At 47.7% G+C, this 8,314-nt stretch overlaps 1 non-coding gene across 1 annotated transcript; it reads left to right on the top strand.

Moving 5' to 3' along the window:
* Nucleotides 1-792: 792 nt before the first annotated feature.
* trnah-gug (transfer RNA histidin (anticodon GUG)) lies at nucleotides 793-866 on the top strand. The gene has a single exon. It is a non-coding gene; the product is annotated as a tRNA-His (tRNA).
* The last annotated feature ends 7,448 nt before the right edge of the window (nucleotides 867-8,314 follow it).

Raw genomic sequence — 8,314 nt, 5'->3', positions numbered from 1 at the left:
GAAAATGTAAAATCGAGATGAGAGATAACAAATGGGGGAAGGTCAGAAGGCAAGAAATGCAGCAGCATAGAAGGTGCTCCTCCAGGGAGTGTATTTTACCAACTACAACTACTAAATATAAACAAACACTCTGACATGATCCTCCGGTTTTAATGTAAACCATATTCCCATACAGTAGGTACCATTTAAATAAGTTAATAGATACAAGCCTTGAGCAAATCCAGCCTCCAGCCGGGCCCCCCGCTTCTTGGAGCTCGGAGAGGGGTTCCCACTCATTCATTCAACAGGAGGCGGCTCAATTTATTGTAATGGGCACGGAGGGTGCAGTGGTCGTGTCTCAAGTTGAGGAGGAAGCTGTTTCCTCTCATTCAACAAAAGAGGACCTATTTACTAGAGTTTTTTTTTGTGGTGCAGCTGTAGTCTCCCATAGAGCCCTGAGGCTCAGGTTCAAATCCCACTGCTCCAGTGTGTGTAATAACATTACTGCCCAAGTCACGTGCCAATTGGCACAGGGGATAAGAAAATTAGGGAAGTAAACACGTTAACCTGTTCAATGCTATCTCCAATCATTTCACTTCCTGTCCCATTCGTACTCCAGGGAGCCCAGCCTCGTTTCACGAAGGTTCTTTTTGAGAAGTTGAATCGGGTAGTTTTGCACAAGACAAGTTAAGAAAGCCGGGATCTCTCACAAGATTGCGCGGCAGACAACAATTGTAATTCTAGGCGGGGAGGCTGAATTATGAATTCACTAATAGCCCCGCCTAAGCGATGGCAAAGCACACGCGAACGCCTGTCTCTGTGGCGCAATTGGTCAATGCGTTCGGCTGTGAACCAAAAGGTTGGTGGTTCAAGCCCACCTGGGGGCGCTGTGTTCGCTTGGCTTCGAAGCTGCACGCTTTTAATGGGGTCAGGAAAGTGTTCCCCAATCGGAAATCCTCTCCACAAAGGGGTTTCTGAATTGAATTAATGTCTAACGTAAGGGACTGCGGATGCTAAGAAGCCAAGAGAAAAAGAGAAACTCGGCAGGTTTGACAGTACCTGTCGGAGAAAACAGAATTTTGAAATGTTGTCTCTGATTCTCTTTCCACAGATGTTGCCTGACCTGCTGAGTTCCTCCTGCAATTTCTCGTTTTGTTTTTAACGGAAAGTTAATTTCACCTTTTGGGATGAAACACCTAGACTCGCCATGTGCAGATATTTATCCCTTTCGAATCACTGTGAAGTGATTGGATTCAAACAAACTCTGCGATTATTCACTCGTTCTCAGCTCCACAGGCAGACAGACTTGGGAAGTGAAGCTGTCAGTGTGGTTCTGTATTCGTGGGCCGAGTGGTTAATGCGATGGACTTGAAATCCATTGCGGTTTCCCCACGCAGGTGTGAACCCTGCCGACTACAAAATGAGAAATGTTGTCGAAAAGAAAGGGAGCTTGCTCCCCGGCTTCTTCTTTAAGATTCAAATCAGTGGAGGGGGAAAAGTATTTCACTCACATTGGAACTGGTGGGAATCTGCAACCCACTGCCTGTTCGGGTGGAACAAGCAGATACCCGCAGAGCTTCGTTTGAGGCTGTGAGCAAAGTGTTTGGAAATGAGATTAGAACAGTGAGGGGCATGAAATCGTGATCGAAATGAAGCAGGCACCTGTGGACAAGGGTGTTTCCTTTGCCAGTGAAAGATACTGCTTCACAAAGTTGGGCCTGTGGAAGGGAAGCAGTGACGGTGATGATATTCGGTTGTTCACCTTGTGAAGGTTCCCATTGCTGTGCATGTCCGTGTTAACGTCAGAACTCTGCAGCATGGTGGCGTTAGATACGCACAGGGCCGGGGCGCAATGGATGACGCATCTGACTCCACCGACCTGTTTGAAATGCAGCTCACAGCTTCTTCACACACCCCAATTAATCTTTCTCATTCTCCTGAAGCCGGCATACGGTTTGAATTCCCGATCTGCGAGAATGAGAATCTTTTCACTGTCTCGCGTCAATCAATGTCCCTGAGAACATCGGAGTCAAGTCACAGCGCTGTCAGATGAGGGGAAGCTGAAATAGCCCCACACGCTGCTCACGGGCACATTTTACTTTCCCCAACTCAACGCCTCAACCACTGCGGCTCCTGGGAGTGGAAAGGAAACAATCACCAAAACCCAGTCTTAGCTTTGTGAATCTTCAGAAAATCAGCATACGTTCATCCCTTCGGATTTTCTATCCTGGGCTGAGAGGGATGGGTTTTGTCACTCTTTTGTAGGACATTGCAAGTGGATGTTTTGCAGAAAAGCACCACAATGCAATCTGATTAATCAGGACCTGGATGTTTTCGGTCTTTGAATGTAAGTGTTGTGCTCAAGAACTTTGTTGTTCACAGTTTATAATACTTATCTTCCCAGTCCCCTGTATCACTTATCGAAAATGTTTAAGTTGCGTCTTGTAATCCTTTCACTGTCTGCTAATGCGGATAGCGTTTCCGTGTTTTACCTAAATTATCTTGACCTTGCATACCTCAAGCCTCAAGCTAATTTCACGAGAAACCTTCTCCAGTGCAAAAGCCAACTGTTAATGATGGCTCTGTTTCTTGTCACGTATCCAATTTCAGATCGATGTTGTTAATGTCCCTTTTATTCCTTCAGATCCAGGTTTCGCACACAGAACTGTCACCAATCTATGTTCATCCTATCGATTGTATCAGCATCATCAACACTTCTCATCAAAATAACTCGAGGGACTTTCATCACAATTTTCTGTGAACAGTTCTACATTAGCTTTACTGAATGAACCCCAAATTTCTTGAAGTGGCTCCTTATTTTCGGCCCTGATTATGAATCTCTCTACGCATGGGAATGGATCCTTCCCACCCGTTCTATCACTCATCAATGTGTGTAGTTCAGTTCGATCTCCCATCAGCCTCCTCTGTCCTGATCAAATCCAGGGAAACAGGATACGTTGGGGCTATGGCGCGGACAGGACAAGCCAAATACTCACCTTTCCTGTGAGAACCATTCCATGAGAAATTGTAGACCACAACTTTGGGCGTGTAGTCGAGGCCGAACACTTAAGGTGTTGGCGTAGAGATCCTTTGGGGGTCCCCCGCCCAGGGTGGTAACCTGCTGACTATGCTTTCTTCGCTGGCGATTTTAAATGACTTCCTGTTGGTTGCATTATCGCTCAAACTTCACAAAACCCGTCTCAATAAAGACCCGTTTACTCAAGTCCGGGAATTGATTGCCATGCAGGAAACTCGGGTTCTGAACAAACAACGTTCCAGGCTCACAACGTCAGCTCTGTTTACCTTTCACCAGACGCTGCTCGACCTGTTGGCTTTCTGCAGTATTCTCTGTGTTTATTCGGCACAAGTGCTGCTTTTCATTCAAGAACTTCAATCCCTGTCCTCTGGTAACTGACTCGGGTCACTGGCAATTGATTCTTCTGATCATTAATCTGCCCATTCCCACCGCTTCTCCTCCCATCATTACCAACAGCCCCAGGAAATCTCCAGTTAACCTTCTTTGCTCCAAAGCGAACATTCCCAACCTTGGAAATGTCTCCCCAGGATGGAAATTCCTCATCCCTGGAAATGAAGCATGGCGTCCACTTGGGAAAAGATTTTGGCAAAATATTGTCAGTTAGGAAATGGAAAAATGTTCATGAAGCAAAACAGAAATCCCAGCCTCCAGCTTTGTGAACATTGAGCAACTCTTTGGGAAGCGTATTTAGAGGAGAATGAAAGATGAACGGTCCGACTGAGTAGATACAGTCCAGACACCGTCCCCTTGTTGAAGAGGCCAGGAGATTGACTCTGATGTTCTCGGGACATGAACTGATCTGAGACACTGAAAGAATTGTCGTTCCTGCACATCAGGAATTCAAACCCCTTCTCGCCTCCGAGCCAATGAGAGAACTCGGGAACAGGCAAAACACTGAAAGGCTCGAAGGGCGACGGCCGCGGAGTAAGAAAGCTAGTTCCTTGTGACATGGATGTGTCTTCAGACTGTCCCCGGTGTTTCCACAATGAATGTCCCAGGCTTTATTATGGAAAGGTAAAACTGATAGACGACAATTGCAATTCTAGGCGGGGAGGCTAAATTATTAATTCACTAATAGCCTCCCCTCAGCGATGGCGCAGCCAGCCTGGGGGTCATCTGTATCTGTGGCGCAATTGGTCAGCGTGTCGAAAGGTTGTTTGTTTAAGCCCGCCCAGGGGCGGAGTGTTTGGTGCTCTCCCTCCTTCTGCGAAGTCGTGCGTTTTTAATGTGGTCAGGCAAAGAATTTCCAGAACAGCTGCTTCTCACTCTGTCTCCCTGCTGTTGTTTGTCCCGTCTCCAGGAACTGGGCCCTCTCTACTGGCAGAAAATTAGGCCGTTTTCTTTCTAACTTTTCTCTGACACCTGAGTGACCAGTGACAACATTGCCCTCCTCAACAGAGAACAGGAGAAGACCACGCAGACCTCCACGAGTGTGTCATCTCAACTGTGCACATTGGGCCAGTATATCAATGTGAAATATTTATGTCCAAGTGTTTTGGGAAGCAGATGAGAAGGCGAGCTGCACAATAGTGCACCGTTATACGGGAAAGCTGCTAAAGACGACATTGAGTGATTAGGAGAAATGGTTTCCCTTCTGGGTGATGCTCCCATCACGCACCCGCAGACATATCACCGACGCGCAAATGTAAACTGTCTAAATTCCCACATTCTGTTTTTTCGAACTGTAATTTACCTCAAAAGCACAAAATTTCAACACTCGCAAAATTCAAACTTTAACAAAGTGCTCATAGATATACTTTGCGAACACCTGGAAAAAATTCTTCCAAACGCACCTGGCAAATTTCGGTTTGAGGGCTCTTGAACTTTAAGTGGAAGGACGGGAAGTTTGCCTCTAGGCTGCGTAATGTGGAGATGTGTTCCCCATGTTAACTGGTAGTGGTTGACCATCCCAGTGCTTCCCGATGCAGGGTTGCCCTGACCCACAGAGAGGTTTCTTTGATAAACTGTGCCGGGGGCTTCCAGCCATATGTGACGTCATAGAGCGACCCCCGATGATAGCCGGCAGCTGCTGTGACACAATAATGATGCTGGCCCCGGAACATGAATACAAATTAGTTCGTCAGCCACGTGGTACTGAATCATTCTATGGAAAGTTCTTTCAACTTCCCGGATTTATATATGAGAGGAGGTAAGTGGGCAGGGCTTACACCTCGGGTACACTCTTCCTTCACTCGCAACACCTCACACCCACCTCCCAAAGTCCCAAGGCACTTTCCCCTGCAACCGCCGAATGTGTAACACCTGCCAATTTACCTGCTCCCTCCTGAATATCCAAGGGCTCGAACATACCTGCCAGGTCAAGCAGCACTTTATCTGCACATTTGCCACAACCTAATCTACTGCATTCGTTGCTGACAGTGAGGTTTCCCCAACGTAGCATGAAGCGTAAACTGGGTGGCAGTTTCGCAGAACATCTCAAAAAATGCCCTGAACTTCTGGTTGCCCGGCACTTTAACACGCCACCCTGTTCCCTGGCCAACATCTGTCTCAGGCATGCAGTAGTGTACCAGCAAAGCTCAGCTCCAGGCGGAAGAACAGAGCCTCATTTTCCACTTGAAGACCGTCCAGCCCCCCGGTCTTCAATATCGAGTTCCATGTCTTTAGGGCCTGAAATCCGCCATATCTTATTCTCTCCGATTCACGTAATGTCGTCTTTAGCAGCTTTCCGTCTCAGGACGCTCTGTTCTGCACCTCGCCTTCTCATTTGCTTCCCAAAAAACTCAACATAAATATTTCACATTGATATACTGGCCCAATGTGCACGGTTGAGGTGACACACTCGTGGAGGTTTGCGTGGTCTTCTCCTGTTCTCTGTACCGTATGTTCAGGAGGGCAATACTTGTCACTGGCCACCTGGGTATCAGAAAAAATGTTTGGAAACAAAACGGTTGAATAATCTGCCAATGGAGAGAGCCCGGTTCCTGGGGACGGGACAAACAGCAGCAAGGAGACTGAATGAGAAGCAGCTGTTCTGGAAACTCTTTGCCGCTTGCAATTCTTTGAGCAATCTCAAATGTAATTCACACTGAGCAAGTCTCAGCCAGTTCCAGAGATGGGGCTGTTACGGGCGATGGGGTGCGCCTGGTTTCCAGCTCGTTGGTCTAGGGGTATGCGTTTCGCTTTGGGTCTTCTACTACTCCGACTTGCCAGAGATGCGGTGCTTGAGGAATGTCAGCAATGAAGCGAGATTGGAAAATTGAGACTGCCCTCCACGGAGAACAGAAGCCTTGCAAATCATGAGCGGCCTAGACACAGGAAATAATGTTGTGAAAATGCTCCCACGCCTGAAAGGATCCACAACGATTCGGCAGAGTTTTAAAGTCAGGAGGGAAAGAAGTAAAAGTGACATTAGGAAGAACGTTTTCGTACAGGGAGTGGTTAGTGTCAGTAAATCCCTATCTGACATTGACAAAAAAATGAACCCGAAAGGGAATTCGGTGGTCATTTCCAGATGTGCAGATTTACACGGAAAAGGCAAGGGAATGATACGAATTGAGACACACGTTTGCTTACGGTGTAGAACCAGCACATTGAAGGTGGGCCGCATGGCCTCCGTCTACGCTGTGACACATGTTGTGATTCAGTGTGAAATCACAGTTCGACCAACAGAATGTGGGAATTTAGAAAGAAGTTTATATTTACACAGCCTCCATTCGTCTGCGCAACAGCATATTACATGACAGCAGTGGAGATCTTTGACATCAGTCTCAAACGTGCATGCCACGCGTCGGACAAAAGGCTGAAGGGATCTATGGAAAACAATCCGTGTGGGAAAGTAGAGTGGCGCAGCAGGAGGGTGCTGGGTTCATGTCCCTCGATCGAAACTATCGTCTGGTATTGCTTCCCTTTGTAACGGGACTCTGTTCTATATCTTGCCTTTGCCTCTGCTTCCCAAATCTTCGAGCATCTGAGCTAAATGTGTCACTAAGCACTGGCCCAACTTACACAATTGAGGGGAAGTGCTTGTGGAGATTTGAGCTGCTTTCCGCCAGTCTGCTCTGAACTGAATCCTAACACCTCTTCTCTGAAATGGGAGTGAGCTGGTGAAGTTGAAACAATTCGCATTCTAATCCCTACACTGCGGAAACAGGCCCTCCTGCTCAACAAGTCCATATCAACCCTCCGAAGAGTAACCCGCCCAGACCCGACATTTACTTCTGACTGATGCGCCTAACCTACCGACCTCTGGGCACTATGGTGCAGTTTAGCATGGTCAGTCCACCTAACCTGCACATCATTCGACTGTGGAAGGAATCCGGAGCACCGCAGGAAACCCACGCAGACACGGGGGATTGAACAAACTCCACACAAACAAGCCGCACAAGGGTAGGATCGAATTCAGGTACCGTTCTGAGACAGCAGTGTTTACCACTGAGCCGCAAAGCCCCATTATTTGCGGTCGTATTCATTCTCTGCAATAATTCCCCACTCCGGTTCAGACGTGAATGACAGGACGATCAGCATTTCGGAAGCAGCATCACCATACAGACACAGTTCCCATGATTAGGACACATATCACCGATTGCGAATCACCTCGGAGAGATACAAGTGACAGAGAGTCGGATGGAAATGATTGATGGCTTCAGGCTGCGACGGAATGATGTCACGCGTTTATGCCGCCCCTCTCCCTGTCTCTGGGGCAGAGCGGCTGAGGGAGAAACAATGGCTCATTTTCAACTTCATGTGGGACATTTGGGACTCAGATGTTCACTGCTGCCCGTTCGCAGCAAAGAAACAGACTGCCGTGTTAGAAAAGTCTTTCTGCGGGATTGCTGTGTGAAGACGAATTCTGAACACCGAGCCGGCTGCACACAAATACACTCGAATGAATTTACCTGAGGGAACAGTTTCCGGTGTCCATTTCGCTCTGTCCCACCAGCACAGCATCTTTCTGTCTCTTTGATTACAGACCTTTGTAATGTAGTTAAAACTTGCCCATTTCCTCCGCATTAGTGTAACTGACGTCTCCCATCTCAAGTGATTGAGAGAAAGCAGAAGGGCGAATGGGCTCTGCCCTCCCCCAGAACAGTTTGCAAGTCGAAACAAAATGGTTTAATTATCCGCCAGTGGAAAGAGTCCAGTTACTGGGAACGGGACAAAAAGCAGCGTCCTGGGCTCAGGGAGACGGAATGAGAAGCAAATGTTGTGGAATCTCTTTGCTGCTTGCGATTCTTGGAGCAACTCAAACGTATTTCACACTGAGCAAGTCTCAGCTGCTTCAGGGGAGGGCGCTTGGAGAGTCCGGGCTCAGGGCAGCGCGCATGTGGAACGGCCGGC

Source organism: Chiloscyllium plagiosum, unplaced genomic scaffold, assembly GCF_037043375.1.
Source record: "Chiloscyllium plagiosum isolate Xiang-an unplaced genomic scaffold, Cpla_swu_hap1 HiC_scaffold_27, whole genome shotgun sequence".
Lineage (NCBI taxonomy): Eukaryota > Metazoa > Chordata > Chondrichthyes > Orectolobiformes > Hemiscylliidae > Chiloscyllium > Chiloscyllium plagiosum.
The sequence above is the reverse complement of the archived record's forward strand: the minus strand, read 5'-3'. Positions and strand labels throughout refer to the sequence as shown.